Source organism: Schistocerca americana, unplaced genomic scaffold, assembly GCF_021461395.2.
Source record: "Schistocerca americana isolate TAMUIC-IGC-003095 unplaced genomic scaffold, iqSchAmer2.1 HiC_scaffold_13, whole genome shotgun sequence".
NCBI lineage: Eukaryota > Metazoa > Arthropoda > Insecta > Orthoptera > Acrididae > Schistocerca > Schistocerca americana.
Window position 1 is genome coordinate 11052606 of NW_025725371.1, and position 16854 is coordinate 11069459.

Below are 16854 nucleotides of genomic sequence, written 5' to 3' on the forward strand. Positions count from 1 at the left end.
CGGAATTAAATACAAAAGGAACAATGCCGCCTTAAGTACAAGAATGGAGACTCTTCTTACAGTCGATGCTTTGAGCATTCCCTGTGAGACCAGTATTAGTTTACGCTACACCTCTGCAGGTTCAGTTTATTCCTTGGACCTTCACATTGACGATGAAACACAGAAATCGCATCGGAATTAAATACAAAAGGCACAATGACGCCTTAAGTACAAGAATAGAGACTCTTCTTACAGTCGGTGTTTTGAACATTCCCTGTGAGACCAGTATAAGTTTCCGATACACCACTGCAGGTTCAATGTATTCCTTGGACCTTCACATTGACGATGAAACACTGAAATTACATCGGAATTAAATACAAAAGGAACAATGTCGCCTTAAGTACAAGAATAGAAACTCTTCTTACCGTCGGTGCTTTGAACATTCCCTATGAGACCAGTAACAGTTTCCGATACACCACTGGAGGTTCAATGAATTCCTTGGACATTCACATTGACGATGAAACACTGAAATTTCGTCGGAATTAAAAACAAAAGGCACAATGTCGCCTTAAGTACAAGAATAGAGACTCTTCTTACAGTCGGTGCTTTGAGCATTCCCTGTGAGACCAGTAATAGTATCCGATACACCACTTCAGGTTCAATCTATTCCTTGGACATACACATTGCCGATGAAACACAGAAATTACATCGGAATTAAATACAAAAGGAACAATGAAGCCTTAAGTACAAGAATAGAGACTCTTCTTACAGTCGGTGCTTTGAACATTCCCTGTGAGACCAGTATAAGTTTCCGATACACCACTGCAGGTTCAATGTATTCCTTGGACCTTCACATTGACGATGAAACACTGAAATTACATCGGAATTAAATACAAAGGGCACAATGCCACCTTATGTACAAGAATAGAGGCTCTTCTTACAGTCGGTGCTTTGAGCATTCCCTGTGAGACCAGTATTAGTTTCCGCTACACCTCTGCAGGTTCAGTTTATTTCTTGGACATTCACATTGACGATGAAACACAGAAATCGCATCGGAATTAAATACAAAAGGCACAATGCCGCCTTAAGTACAAGAATAGAGACTCTTCTTACAGTCGGTGCTTTGAGCATTCCCTGTGAGACCAGTATTAGTTTCCGATACACCACTGGAGGTTCAATGAATTCCTTGGACATTCACATTGACGATGAAACACTGAAATTACATCGGAATTAAATACAAAAGGCACAATGCCGCCTTAAGTACAAGAATAGAGACTCTTCTTACAGTCGGTGCTTTGAGCATTCCCTGTGAGACCAGTAATAGTACCCGATACACAACTGCAGGTTCAATCTATTCCTTGGACATACACATTCACGATGAAACACAGAAATTACATAGGAATTAAATACAAAAGGAACAATGCCGCCTTAAGTACAAGAATAGAGACTCTTCTTACCGTCGGTGCTTTGAGCATTCCCTGTGAGACCACTATTAGTTTCCGATACACCACCGGAGGTTCAATGAGTTCCTTGGACATTCACATTGACGATGAAACACTGAAAATACGTCAGAATTAAATACAAAAGGCACAATGCCGTCTTAAGTACAAGAATAGAGACTCTTCTTACAGTCTGTGCTTTGAGCATTCCCTGTGAGACCACTATTAGTTTCCGCTACACCTCTGCCGGTTCAGTTTATTCCTTGGACCTTCACATTGACGATGAAACACAGAAATCGCATCGGAATTAAATACAAAAGGCACAATGCCGCCTTAAGTACAAGAATAGTGAGTCTTCTTACAGTCGGTGCTTTGAGCATTCCCTGTGAGACCAGTAATAGTATCCGATACACCACTGCAGGTTCAGTCTATTCCTTGGATATACACATTGACGATGAAACACAGAAATTACATCGGAATTAAATACAAAAGGAACAATGCCGCCTTAAGTACAAGAATAGAGACTCTTCTTACAGTCGGTGCTTTGGGCATTCCCTGTGAGACCAGTATTAGTTTCCGCTACACCTCTGCAGGTTCAGTTTATTCCTTGGACCTTCACAATGACGATGAAACACAGAAATCGCATCGGAATTAAATACAAAAGGCACAATGACGCCTTAAGTACAAGATTAGAGACTCTTCTTACAGTCGGTGCTTTGAGCATTCCCTGTGAGACCAGTAACAGTATCCGATACACCACTGTAGGTTCAATCTATTCCTTGGACATACACATTGACGATGAAACACTGAAATTATATCGGAATTAAATACAAAAGAAATAATGCCGCCTTAAGTACAAGAATAGAGACTCTTCTTACCGTCGGTGCTTTGAGCATTCCCTGTGAGACCAGTATAAGTTTCCGATACTCCACTGGATGGGTAGACACATAACTAATGAGGAAGTATTGAATAGGATTGGGGAGAAGAGAAGTTTGTGGCACAACTTGATCAGAAGAAGGGATCGGTTGGTAGGACATGTTCTGAGGCATCACGGGATCACCAATTTAGTATTGGAGGGCACCGTGGAGGGTAAAAATCGTAGAGGAGACCAAGAAATGAATACACTAAGCAGATTCAGAACGATGTAGGTTGCAGTAGGTACTGGGAGATGAAAAAGCTTGCACAGGATAGAGTAGCATGGAGAGCTGCATCAAACCAGTCTCAGGACTGAAGACCACAACAACAACAACACCACTGGAGGTTCAATGAATTCCTTGGACATTCACATTGACGATGAAACACTGAAATTACATCGGAATTAAATACATAAGGTACAATGCCGCCTTAAGAACAAGAATAGAGACTCTTCTTACCGTCGGTGCTTTGAGCATTCCCTGTGAGACCAGTATTAGCTTCCGCTACACCTCTGCAGGTTCAGTTTATTCCTTGGACCTTCACATTGACGATGAAACACAGAAATGGTATCGGAATTAAATCCAAAACGCACAATGCCGCCTTAAGTACAAGAATAGAGACTCTTCTTACCGTCGGTGCTTTGAGCATTCCCTGTGAGACCAGTAATAGTATCCGATACACCACTGCAGGTTCAATCTATTCCTTGGACATACACATTGGCGATGAGGCATAGAAATGGCTTCGGAATTAAATACAAAAGGCACAATGCCGCCTTAAGAACAAGAATAGAGACTCTTCTTACAGTCGGTGTATTGAGCATTCCCTGTGAGACCAGTATTAGTTTCCCATACACCACTGCAGGTTCAATGTATTCCTTGGACCTTCACATTGACGATGAAACACAGAAATCGCATCGGAATTAAATACAAAAGGCACAATGCCGCCATGAGTACAAGAATAGAGACTCTTCTTACAGTCGGTGCTTTGAGCATTGCCTGTGAGACCAGTATTAGTTTCCGCTACACCTCTGCAGTTTCAGTTTATTCCTTGGACCTTCACATTGACGATGAAACATAGAAATGGCATCGGAATTAAATAGAAAAGGCACAATGCCGCCTTAAGTACAAGAATAGAGACTCTTCTTACAGTCGGTGCTTTGAGCGTTCCCTATGAGACCAGTAACAGTTTCCGATACACCACTGGAGGTTCAATGAATTCCTTGGACATTCACATTGACGATGAAACACTAAATTTTCGTCGGAATTAAAAACAAAAGGAACAATGCCGCCTTAAGTACAAGAATAGAGACTCTTCTTACAGTCGGTGCTTTGAGCATTCCCTGTGAGACCAGTAATAGTATCCGATACACCACTTCAGGTTCAATCTATTCCTTGGACATTCACATTGACGATGAAACACTGAAATTTCATCGGAATTAAATACAAAAGGTACAATGCCGCCTTAAGTGCAAGAATAGGGACTCTTCTTACCGTCGGTGCTTTGAGCATTCCCTGTGAGACCAGTATTAGTTTCCGCTACACCTCTGCAGGTTCAGTTTATTCCTTGGTCCTTCACATTGACGATGAAACACCGAAATGGCATCGGAATTAAATACAAAAGGCTCAATGCCGCCTTAAGTACAAGAATAGAGACTCATCTTACAGTCGGTGCTTTGAGCCTTCCCTGTGAGACCAGTATTAGTTACCGTAACACCACTGCAGGTTCAATGTATTCCTTGGACCTTCACATTGACGATAAAACACAGAAATCGCATCGGAATTAAATACAAAAGGCACAATGCCGCCTTAAGTACAAGAATAGAGACTCTTCTGACAGTCGTTGCTTTGAGCATTCCCTGTGAGACCACTAATAGTATCCGATACACCACTGCAGATTCAATCTATTCCTTGGACATACACATTGATGATGAAACACAGAAATTACATCGGAATTAAATACAAAAGGAAAAATGCCGCCTTATGTTCAAGAATAGAGACTCATCTTACAGTCGGTGCTTTGAGCATTCCCTGTGAGACCAGTATTAGTTTCCGATACACCACTGCAGGTTCAATGTACTCCTTGGACCTTCACATTGACGATGAAACTCAGAAATGGCATAGGAATTAAATATAAAAGACACAATGCCGCCTTAAGTACAAGAATAGAGACTCTTCTTACAGTCGGTGCTTTGAGCATTCCCTGTGAGACCAGTATTAGTTTCCGATACGCCACTGCAGGTTCAATGTATTCCTTGGACCTTCACATTGACGATGAAACACAGAAATCGCATCGGAATCAAATACAAAAGGCACAATGCCGCCTTAAGTGCAATTATAGAGACTCTTCTTACAGTCGGTGCTTCGAGAATTCCCTGTGAGACCAGTAATAGTATCCGATACACCACTGCAGGTTCAATCTATTCCTTGGACATACACATTGACGTTGCAACACTGAAATTACATCGGAATTAAATACAAAAGGAACAATGCCGCCTTAAGTACAAGAATAGAGACTCTTCTTACAGTCGGTGCTTTGAGCATTCCCTGTGAGACCAGTAATAGTATCCGATACACCACTGTAGGTTCAATGTATTCCTTGGACCTTCACATTGACGATGAAACACAGAAATGGCATCGGAATTAAATACAAAAGGCACAATGCCGCCTTAAGTACAAGAATATAGAGACTCTTCTTACAGTCGGTGATTTGAGCATTCCCTGTGAGACCAGTAATAGTATCCGATACACCACTGCAGATTCAATCTATTCCTTGGACATACACATTGACGATGAAACACAGAAATTACATCGGAATTAAATACAAAAGGAAAAATTCCGCCTTAAGTACAAGAATAGAGACTCTTATTACAGTCGGTGCTTTGAGCATTCCCTGTGAGACCAGTATTAGTTTCCGATACACCACTGCTGGTTCAATGTATTCCTTGGACCTTCAAATTGACGATGAGACACAGAAATCGCATCCGAATTAAATACAAAAGGAACAATGCCGCCTTAAGTACAAGAATAGAGACTCTTCTTACAGTCGGTGCTTTGAGCATTCCCTGTGAGACCAGTATTAGTTTCCGATACACCACTGCAGGTTCAATGTATTCCTTGGACCTTCAGATTGACGATGATACACAGAAATCGCATGGGAATTAAATGCAAAAGGCACAATGCCTCCTTAAGTACAAGAATAGAGACTCTTCTTACAGTCGGTGCTTTGAGCATTCCCTGTGAGACCAGTATTACTTTCCGATACACCACTGCAGGTTCAATGTATTCCTTGGACCTTCAAATTGACGATGATACACAGAAATCGCATCGGAATTAAATACAAAAGGCACAATGCCGCCTTAAGTACAAGAATAGAGACTCTTTCTACAGTCGGTGCTTTGAGCATTCCCTGTGAGACCAGTAATAGTATCCGATACACCACTGGAGGTTCAATGAATTCCTTGGACATTCACATTGACGATGAAACACTGAAATTACATCGGAATTAAATACAAAATGCACAATGCCGCCATAAGTACAAGAATGGAGACTCTTCTTACCGTCGGTGCTTTGAGCATTCCCTGTGAGACCAGTATTAGCTTCCGCTACACGTCTGCAGGTTCAGTTTATTCCTTGGACCTTCACATTGACGATGAAACACAGAAATGGCATCGGAATTAAATACAAAACGCACAATGCCGCCTTAAGTACAAGAATAGAGACTCTTCTTACTGTCGGTGCTTTGAGCATTCCCTGTGAGACCAGTATTAGTTTCCGATACACCACTGCAGGTTCAATGTATTCCTTGGACCTTCACATTGACGATGAAAAACAGAAATGGCATCGGAAGTAAATCCAAAACGCACAATGCCGCCTTAAGTACAAGAATAGGGACTCTTCTTACAGTGGGTGCTTTGAGCAATCGCTGTGAGACCAGTAATAGTACCCGATACACCACCTCAGGTTCAATCTATTCCTTGGACATACACATGGACGATGAAACACAGAAATTACATCGGAATTAAATACAAAAGGAACAATGCCGCCTTAACTACAAGAATAGAGACTCTTCTTACCGTCGGTGCTTTGAGCATTCCCTGTGAAACCAGTATTAGTTTCCGATACACCACTGGACGTTCAATGAATTCCTTGGACCTTCACATTGACGATGAAACACTGAAATTACATCTTAATTAAATACAAAAGGCACAATGCCGCCTTAAGTACAAGAATAGAGACTCTCCTTACAGCCGATGCGATGAGCATTCCCTGTGAGACCAGTAATAGTATCCGATACACCACTGCAGGTTCAATGTATTCCTTGGACCTTCACATTGACGATGAATCAATGAAATCGCATCGGAATTAAATACAAAAGGCACAATGCCGCCTTAAGTACAAGAATAGAGACTCTTCTTACAGTCGGTGCTTTGAGCATTCCCTGTGAGACCAGTATTAGTTTCCGATACACCACTGCAGGTCCAATGTATTCCTTGGAGCTTCACATTGACGATGAAACACAGAAATGGCATCGGAATTAAATCCAAAACGCACAATGCCGCCTTAAGTACAAGAAAAGAGACTCTTCTTACCGTCGGTGCTTTGAGCATTCCCTGTGAGACCAGTATTAGTTTCCCATACACCACTGCAGGTTCAATGCATTCCTTGGACCTTCACATTGACGATGAAACACAGAAATGGCATCGGAATTAAATCCAAAACGCACAATGCCGCCTTATGTACAAGAATAGAGACTCTTCTTACCTTCGGTGCTTTGAGCATTCCCTGTGAGACCAGTATTAGCTTCCGCTACACCTCTGCAAGTTCAGTTTATTCCTTGGACCTTCAAATTGACGATGATACACAGAAATCGCATCGTAATTAAATCCAAAACGCACAATGCCGCCTTATGTACAAGAATAGAGACTCTTCTTACCTTCGGTGCTTTGAGCATTCCCTGTGAGACCAGTATTAGCTTCCGCTACACCTCTGCAGGTTCAGTTTATTCCTTGGACCTTCAAATTGACAATGATACACAGATCGCGTCGGAATTAAATACAAAGGCACAATGCCGCCTTAAGTACAAGAATAGGGACTCTTCTTACCGTCGGTGCTTTGAGCATTCCCTGTGAGACCAGTATTAGTTTCCGCTACACCTCTGCAGATTCAGATTATTCCTTGGACCCTCACATTGACGATGAAACACGGAAATGGCATCGGAATTAAATACAAAAGGCACAATGCCGCCTTAAGTACAAAAATAGAGACTCTTCTTACAGACGGTGCTTTGAGCTTTCCCTGTGAGACCAGTAATAGTATCCGATACACCACTGCAGGTTCAATGTATTCCTTGGACCTTCACATTGACGATGAAACACAGAAATGGCATCGGAATTAAATACAAAAGGCAAAATGCCGCCTTAAGTACAAGAATAGAGACTCTTCTTACAGTGGGTGCTTTGAGCATTCCCTGTGAGACCAGTAATAGTATCCGACACACCACTGAGGGTTCAATGTATTCCTTGGACCTTCACATTGACGATGAAACACAGAAATCGAATCGGAATGAAATACAAAAAGCACAATGCCGCCTTATGAACAAGAATAGAGACTCTTCTTACAGTCGGTGATTTGAGCATTCCCTGTGAGACCAGTAATAGTATCCGATACACCACTGCAGGTTCAATGTATTCCTTGGACCTTCACATTGACGATGAATCACAGAAATGGCATCGGAATTAAATACAAAAGGCACAATGCCGCCTTAAGTACAAGAATAGGGACTCTTCTTACCGTCGGTGCTTTCAGCATTCCCTGTGAGACCAGTAATAGTATCCGATACACCACTGCAGGTTCAATGTATTCCTTGGACCTTCACATTGACGATGAAACACAGAAATGGCATCGGAATTAAATACAAAAGGAACAATGCCGCCTTAAGTACAAGAATATAGAGACTCTTCTTACAGTCGGTGATTTGAGCATTCCCTGTGAGACCAGTAATAGTATCCGATACACCACTGCAGATTCAATATATTCCTTGGACATACACATTGACGATGAAACACAGAAATTACATCGGAATTAAATACAAAAGGAAAAATTCCGCCTTAAGTACAAGAATAGAGACTCTTCTTACAGTCGGTGCTTTGAGCATTCCCTGTGAGACCAGTATTAGTTTCCGATACACCACTGCTGGTTCAATGTATTCCTTGGACCTTCAAATTGACGATGAGACACAGAAATCGCATCCGAATTAAATACAAAAGGAACAATGCCGCCTTAAGTACAAGAATAGAGACTCTTCTTACAGTCGGTGCTTTGAGCATTCCCTGTGAGACCAGTATTAGTTTCCGATACACCACTGCAGGTTCAATGTATTCCTTGGACCTTCAAATTGACGATGATACACAGAAATCGCATGGGAATTAAATGCAACAGGCACAATGCCGCCTTAAGTACAAGAATAGAGATTCTTCTTACAGTCGGAGCTTTGAGCATTCCCTGTGAGACCAGTATTAGTTTCCGATACATCACTGCAGGTTCAATGTATTCCTTGGACCCTCAAATTGACGATGATACACAGAAATCGCATCGGAATTAAATACAAAAAGCACAATGCCGCCTTAAGTACAAGAGTAGAGACTCTTCTTACAGTCGGTGCTTTGGGCATTCCCTGTGAGATCAGTAATAGTTTCCGATACGCCGCTGCAGGTTCAATGTATTCCTTGGACCTTCAAATTGACAATGATACACAGAAATCGCATCGGAATTAAATACAAAAGGCACAATGCCGCCTTAAGTACAAGAATAGAGACTCTTTCTACAGTCGGTGCTTTGAGCATTCCCTGTGAGACCAGTAATAGTATCTGATACACCAGTGGAGGTTCAATGAATTCCTTGGACATTCACATTGACGATGAAACACTGAAATTACATCGGAATTAAATACAAAATGCACAATGCCGCCATAAGTACAAGAATGGAGACTCTTCTTACCGTCGGTGCTTTGAGCATTCCCTGTGAGACCAGTATTAGTTTCCGCTAGACCTCTGCAGGTTCAGTTTATTCCTTTGACCTTCACATTGACGATGAAACACAGAAATGGCATCGGAATTAAATACAAAACGCACAATGCCGCCTTAAGTACAAGAAAAGAGACTCTTCTTACCGTCGGTGCTTTGAGCATTCCCTGTGAGACCAGTATTAGTTTCCCATACACCACTGCAGGTTCAATGCATTCCTTGGACCTTCACATTGACGATGAAACACAGAAATGGCATCGGAATTAAATCCAAAACGCACAATGCCGCCTTATGTACAAGAATAGAGACTCTTCTTACCTTCGGTGCTTTGAGCATTCCCTGTGAGACCAGTATTAGCTTCCGCTACACCTCTGCAGGTTCAGTTTATTCCTTGGACCTTCAAATTGACGATGATACACAGAAATCGCATCGGAATTAAATGCAAAAGGCACAATGCCGCCTTAAGTACAAGAATAGAGACTCTTCTTACAGTCGGTGCTTTGAGCATTCCCTGTGAGACCAGTATTAGTTTCCGTTACACCACTGCAGGTTCAATGTATTCCTTGGACCTTCAAAATGACGATGATACACAGAAATCGCATCGGAATTAAATACAAAAGGCACAATGCCGCCTTAAGTACAAGAGTAGAGACTCTTCTTACAGTCGGTGCCTTGGGCATTCCCTCTGAGACCAGTAATAGTTTCCGATACGCCACTGCAGGTTCAATGTATTCCTTGGACCTTCAAATTGACAATGATACACAGAAATCGCGTCGGAATTAAATACAAAGGCACAATGCCGCCTTAAGTACAAGAATAGGGACTCTTCTTACCGTCGGTGCTTTGAGCATTCCCTGTGAGACCAGTATTAGTTTCCGCTACACCTCTGCAGATTCAGATTATTCCTTAGACCTTCACATTGACGATGAAACACAGAAATGACATCGGAAATAAATACAAAAGGCACAATGCCGCCTTAAGTACAAGAATTGAGACTCTTCTTACAGTCCGTGCTTTGAGCTTTCCCTGTGAGACCAGTAATAGTATCCGATACACCACTGCAGGTTCAATGTATTCCTTGGACCTTCACATTGACGATGAAACACAGAAATGGCATCGGAATTAAATACAAAAGGCAAAATGCCGCCTTAAGTACAAGAATAGAGACTCTTCTTACAGTGGGTGCTTTGAGCATTCCCTGTGGGACCAGTAATAGTATCCGATACACCACTGCAGGTTCAATGTATTCCTTGGAAATTCACATTGACGATGAAACACAGAAATCGCGTCGGAATTAAATACAAAAAGCACAAAAGCCGCCTTGTACAAGAATAGAGACTCTTCTTACAGTCGGTGATTTGAGCATTCCCTGTGAGACCAGCAATAGTATCCGATACACCACTGCAGGTTCATTGTATTCCTTGGACCTACACATTGACGATGAAACACAGAAATGGCATCGGAATTAAATACAAAAGGCACAATGCCGCCTTAAGTACAACAATATGGACTCTTCTTACAGTCGGTGCTTTGAGCATTAGCTGTGAGACCAATAATAGTATCCGATATACCACTGCAGGTTCAATGTATTCCTTGGACCTACACATTGACGATGAATCACCGAAATGGCATCGGAATTAAATACAAAAGGCACAATGCCGCCTTAAGTACAAGAATAGGGACTCTTCTTACCGTCGGTGCTTTCAGCATTCCCTGTGAGACCAGTAATAGTATCCGATACACCACTGCAGGTTCAATGTATTCCTTGGACCTTCACATTGACGATGAAACACAGAAATGGCATCGGAATTAAATACAAAAGGCACAATGCCGCCTTAAGTACAAGAATAGAGACTCTTTCTACAGTCGGTGCTTTGAGCATTCCCTGTGAGATCAGTAATAGTATCCGATACACCACTGCAGGTTCAATGTATTCCTTGGACCTTCACATTGACGATGAAACACAGAAATCGCATCGGAATTAAATACAAAAGGCCCAATGCCGCCTTAAGTACAAGAATTGAGACTCTTCTTACAGTCGGTGCTTTGAGCATTCCCTGTGAGACCAGTAATAGTAACCGATACACCACTGCAGGTTCAATGTATTCCTTGGACCTTCACAATGACGATGAAACACAGAAATGGCATCGGAATTAAATGCAAAAGGCACAATGCCGCCTTAAGTACAAGAATAGAGACTCTTCTTACAGTCGGTGCTTTGAGCATTCCCTGTGGGACCAATATTAGTTTCCGCTACACCTCTGCAGGTTCAGTTTATTCCTTGGACGTTCACATTGACGATGAAACACCGAAATGGCATCAGAATTAAATACAAAAGGCACAATGCCGCTTTAAGTACAAGAATAGAGGCTCTTCTTACAGTCGGTGCTTTGAGCATTCCCTGTGAGACCAGTAATAGTATCCGATACACCACTGCAGGTTCAGTCTATTCCTTGGACATACACATTGACGATGAAACACAGAAATTACATCGGAATTAAATACAAAAGGAACAATGCCGCCTTAAGTACAAGAATTGAGACTCTTCTTACCGTCGGTGCTTTGAGCATTCCCTGTGAGACCAGTATTATTTTTCGATACACCACTGGATGGGTACATCACATAACTAATGAGGAAGTATTGAATAGGATTGGGGAGAAGAGAAGTTTGTGGCACAACTTGACCAGAAGAAGGGATCGGTTGGTAGGACATGTTCTGAGGCATCAAGGGATCACCAATTTAGTATTCGAGAGCAGCGTGGAGGGTAAAAATCGTAGAGGGAGACCAAGAAATGAATACACTAAGCAGATTCAGAAGGATGTAGGTTGCAGTAGGTACTGGGAGATGAAAAAGCTTGCATAGGATAGAGCAGCATGGAGAGCTGCATCAAACCAGTCTCAGGACTGAAGACCACAACAACAACAACACCACTGGAGGTTCAACGAATTCCTTGGACATTCACATTGACGATGAAACACTGAAATTACATCGGAATTAAATACAAAATGCACAATGCCGCCTTAAGTACAAGAATAGAGACTCTTCTTACCGTCGGTGCTTTGAGCATTCCCTGTGAGACCAGTATTAGCTTCCGCTACACCTCTGCAGGTTCAGTTTATTCCTTGGACCTTCACATTGACGATGAAACACAGAAATGGCATCGGAAGTAAATCCAAAACGCACAATGCCGCCTTAAGTACAAGAATAGGGACTCTTCTTACAGTGGGTGCTTTGAGCAATCCCTGTGAGACCAGTAATAGTATCCGATACACCACCTCAGGTTCAATCTATTCCTTGGACATACACATTGACGATGAAACACAGAAATTACATCGGAATTAAATACAAAGGGAACAATGCCGCCTTAAGTACAAGAATAGAGACTCTTCTTACAGTCGGTGCTTTGAGCATTCCCTGTGTGGACCAGTATTCGTTTCCGCTACACCTCTGCAGGTTCAGTTTATACCTTGGACCTTCACATTGACGATGAAACACAGAAATGGCATTGGAATTAAATACAAAAGGCACAATGCCGCCTTAAGTACAAGAATAGAGACTCTTCTTACAGTCGGTGCTTTGAGCATTCCCTGTGAGACCAGTATTAGTTTCCGTTACACCACTGCAGGTTCAATGTATTCCTTGGACCTTCAAAATGACGATGATACACAGAAATCGCATCGGATTTAAATACAAAAGGCACAATGCCGCCTTACGTACAAGAGTAGAGACTCTTCTTACAGTCGGTGCCTTGGGCATTCCCTGTGAGACCAGTAATAGTTTCCGATACGCCACTGCAGGTTCAATGTATTCCTTGGACCTTCAAATTGACAATGATACACAGAAATCGCGTCGGAATTAAATACAAAGGCACAATGCCGCCTTAAGTACAAGAATAGGGACTCTTCTTACCGTCGGTGCTTTGAGCATTCCCTGTGAGACCAGTAATAGTATCCGATACACCACTGCAGGTTCAATGTATTCCTTGGACCTTCACATTGACGATGAAACACAGAAATGGCATCGGAATTAAATACAAAAGGCAAAATGCCGCCTTAAGTACAAGAATAGAGACTCTTCTTGCAGTCGGTGCTTTGAGCTTTCCCTGTGAGACCAGTAATAGTATCCGATACACCACTGCAGGTTCAATGTATTCCTTGGACCTTCACATTGACGATGAAACACAGAAATGGCATCGGAATTAAATACAAAAGGCAAAATGCCGCCTTAAGTACAAGAATAGAGACTCTTCTTACAGTGGGTGCTTTGAGCATTCCCTGTGAGACCAGTAATAGTATCCGATACACCACTGCAGGTTCAATGTATTCCTTGGACCTTCACATTGACGATGAAACACAGAACTCGCATCGGAATTAAATACAAAAAGCACAATGCCGCCTTAAGTACAAGAATAGAGACTCTTCTTACAGTCGGTGATTTGAGCATTCCCTGTGAGACCAGTAATAGTATCCGATACACCACTGCAGGTTCAATGTATTCCTTGGACCTACACATTGACGATGAAACACAGAAATGGCATCGGAATTAAATACAAAAGGCACAATGCCGCCTTATGTACAACAATAGGGACTCTTCTTACCGTCGGTGCTTTGAGCATTAGCTGTGAGACCAATAATAGTATCCGATATACCATTGCAGGTTCAATGTATTCCTTGGACCTTCACATTGACGATGAATCACAGAAATGGCATCGGAATTAAATACAAAAGGCACAATGCCGCCTTAAGTACAAGAATAGGGACTCTTCTTACCGTCGGTGCTTTCAGCATTCCCTGTGAGACCAGTAATAGTATCCGATACACCACTGCAGGTTCAATGTATTCCTTGGACCTTCACATTGACGATGAAACACAGAAATGGCATCGGAATTAAATACAAAAGGCACAATGCCGCCTTAAGTACAAGAATAGAGACTCTTTCTACAGTCGGTGCTTTGAGCATTCCCTGTGAGATCAGTAATAGTATCCGATACACCACTGCAGGTTGAATGTGTTCCTTGGACCTTCACATTGACGATGAAACACAGAAATCGCATCGGAATTAAATACAAAAGGCCCAATGCCGCCTTAAGTACAAGAATAGAGACTCTTCTTAGAGTCGGTGTTTTGAGCATTCCCTGTGAGACCAGTAATAGTAACCGATACACCACTGCAGGTTCAATGTATTCCTTGGACCTTCACATTGACGATGAAACACAGAAATCGCATCGGAATCAAAAACAAAAAGCACAAAGCCGCCTTAAGTACAAGAATAGAGACTCTTCTTACAGTCGGTGATTTGAGCATTCCCTGTGAGACCAGCAATAGTATCCGATACACCACTGCAGGTTCAATGTATTCCTTGGACCTACACATTGACGATGAAACACAGAAATGGCATCGGAATTAAATACAAAAGGCACAATGCCGCCTTAAGTACAAGAATAGAGACTCTTCTTACCGTCGGTGCTTTGAGCATTCCCTGTGAGACCAGTATTAGCTTCCGCTACACCTCTGCAGGTTCAGTTTATTCCTTGGACCTTCACATTGACGATGAAACACAGAAATGGCATCGGAAGTAAATCCAAAACGCACAATGCCGCCTTAAGTACAAGAATAGGGACTCTTCTTACAGTGGGTGCTTTGAGCAATCCCTGTGAGACCAGTAATAGTATCCGATACACCACCTCAGGTTCAATCTATTCCTTGGACATACACATCGACGATGAAACACAGAAATTACATCGGAATTAAATACAAAGGGAACAATGCCGCCTTAAGTACAAGAATAGAGACTCTTCTTACAGTCGGTGCTTTGAGCATTCCCTGTGTGGACCAGTATTCGTTTCCGCTACACCTCTGCAGGTTCAGTTTATACCTTGGACCTTCACATTGACGATGAAACACAGAAATGGCATTGGAATTAAATACAAAAGGCACAATGCCGCCTTAAGTACAAGAATAGAGACTCTTCTTACAGTCGGTGCTTTGAGCATTCCCTGTGAGACCAGTATTAGTTTCCGTTACACCACTGCAGGTTCAATGTATTCCTTGGACCTTCAAAATGACGATGATACACAGAAATCGCATCGGATTTAAATACAAAAGGCACAATGCCGCCTTAAGTACAAGAGTAGAGACTCTTCTTACAGTCGGTGCCTTGGGCATTCCCTGTGAGACCAGTAATAGTTTCCGATACGCCACTGCAGGTTCAATGTATTCCTTGGACCTTCAAATTGACAATGATACACAGAAATCGCGTCGGAATTAAATACAAAGGCACAATGCCGTCTTAAGTACAAGAATAGGGACTCTTCTTACCGTCGGTGCTTTGAGCATTCCCTGTGAGACCAGTATTAGTTTCCGCTACACCTCTGCAGATTCAGATTATTCCTTGGACCTTCACATTGACGATGAAACACAGAAATGGCATCGGAATTAAATACAAAAGGCACAATGCCGCCTTAAGTACAAGAATAGAGACTCTTCTTACAGTCGGTGCTTTGAGCTTTCCCTGTGAGACCAGTAATAGTATCCGATACACCACTGCAGGTTCAATGTATTCCTTGGACCTTCACATTGACGATGAAACACAGAAATGGCATCGGAATTAAATACAAAAGGCAAAATGCCGCCTTAAGTACAAGAATAGAGACTCTTCTTACAGTGGGTGCTTTGAGCATTCCCTGTGAGACCAGTAATAGTATCCGATACACCACTGCAGGTTCAATGTATTCCTTGGACCTTCACATTGACGATGAAACACAGAACTCGCATCGGAATTAAATACAAAAAGCACAATGCCGCCTTAAGTACAAGAATAGAGACTCTTCTTACAGTCGGTGATTTGAGCATTCCCTGTGAGACCAGTAATAGTATCCGATACACCACTGCAGGTTCAATGTATTCCTTGGACCTACACATTGACGATGAAACACAGAAATGGCATCGGAATTAAATACAAAAGGCACAATGCCGCCTTAAGTACAACAATAGGGACTCTTCTTACCGTCGGTGCTTTGAGCATTAGCTGTGAGACCAATAATAGTATCCGATATACCATTGCAGGTTCAATGTATTCCTTGGACCTTCACATTGACGATGAATCACAGAAATGGCATCGGAATTAAATACAAAAGGCACAATGCCGCCTTAAGTACAAGAATAGGGACTCTTCTTACCGTCGGTGCTTTCAGCATTCCCTGTGAGACCAGTAATAGTATCCGATACACCACTGCAGGTTCAATGTATTCCTTGGACCTTCACATTGACGATGAAACACAGAAATGGCATCGGAATTGAATACAAAAGGCACAATGCCGCCTTAAGTACAAGAATAGAGACTCTTTCTACAGTCGGTGCTTTGAGCATTCCCTGTGAGATCAGTAATAGTATCCGATACACCACTGCAGGTTCAATGTGTTCCTTGGACCTTCACATTGACGATGAAACACAGAAATCGCATCGGAATTAAATACAAAAGGCCCAATGCCGCCTTAAGTAC